Source organism: Triticum dicoccoides, chromosome 1B, assembly GCF_002162155.2.
Source record: "Triticum dicoccoides isolate Atlit2015 ecotype Zavitan chromosome 1B, WEW_v2.0, whole genome shotgun sequence".
Lineage (NCBI taxonomy): Eukaryota > Viridiplantae > Streptophyta > Magnoliopsida > Poales > Poaceae > Triticum > Triticum dicoccoides.
Genome location: NC_041381.1, coordinates 567478446 through 567479904, shown reverse-complemented (window position 1 = coordinate 567479904; position 1459 = coordinate 567478446).

The following is a 1459-nucleotide window of genomic DNA, read 5'->3' as shown; positions in this document are numbered from 1 at the left end:
AAAGGTAAAAGGAGTTTTGCACGGGATCAATTGGCTGGACATTTTTTTAATATACATGGCAACCAATTTTTTATTCAATCGTTTAACCATTTTTATATCTTGAAAAACTATTTAAAAAATTATAACAGTAAGTTCCGTTTCATCGGAGCAAGGAGTAGCCGGTTTCCCGGAGCCAGCGCATCAATTGCCGAATCGACGACCTTGAAGAAAAAAAAAGACTAGGCGAGGGCTTTTTGGGTCGGCCCATAGCGGTAACCATTCGTTGATTGGTTATATCTCTTGCACTACTTCTACTCCTTAGGTAGTGTAGTCATGTTGTTTCTCAAACAAAAAAGGTAGTGTAAATGTAGTATTTCCTAATTGATGCTAATTGTGGCTTATTGCCTCAAAATGTTATGCCGGTTAATCGTATTGCGGAGAAAATATGAGGTTTCAGCCTGTTTTTGCTTCCTTTTTCAGTTGTTTTCTTTAATGGTTTCTTACCTGGTTTCTTTTTCCTGCTTTTTTTCCTTTTATCTTAAAAAATATTCATATTTTATGAGTTTGCTTCGGTACAACCCCTTCCCCCTTAAAAGTTTGCATGAATCTTAAAGTTACTTTAAAATTCTATCGGTATATTAGCATGGTAGATTAAATGTATTGAATAGATTGATTTGTATACAAAAGACTATAATATTCTTTTTGATTGAAGTGGTACCTTCTAATATTCACCTATAATCTGCATTGAAATCCATAAACTTTTCTAAGGAGGTATTGAAGGAAAATTCATTTTTAAATTCTCACAATTTACTAAAATATGTCAGCAATTTTTTAAATATACTTTTTTATGAAAAGGTTACAAATTTTATTAAAAATATTCATGACTTAGAAATTTCCCCTTTTAAAACTTGTTCACTTTTTGAAAAAAGTTCTAAATTCATGAAATGTTTATAATTACAATTTTTTTTAAAAGTTCAAACAATGTGCCGAAATGTTTTTAGAAATTTCATGTTTTTCAAAACATGTTTACTTTTTAAAATCGAATGAGAACAGAAAAATGCTAAAAAAATCGCTTGAAACAGTTACAGGCCAATCTGGGGTGCTCCTGAGCGTCAAATTATATTGATACGACACCCAATAAGGGGCGCCCCTATGTCTCGCTTTAAGCGAGACAGGGGGAAGCTCTCGCCTCGGGGAAGCCCCAGATGGGCAGGCATAGGAGGCCACGGCCCTTTATTGTTTTTTCTTCTGTTTCTGTTTTCGTTTTTGCTTTCTTTTTTTTACTTCTCTTTATACTTTAAAATAATATATATATATATATGTATATATATGTAAAAGAAATAAGAAAAGCAGTCTTCCAAACACATTTGAAAAGATGTTGAACAACTATTTTAAAAATGTTATTAAGTATTAAAAAATTGAACAAGAATTTGAAAAATGTTGAATATGTACTAAAAATTTGAGAATGTTGAATATGTAT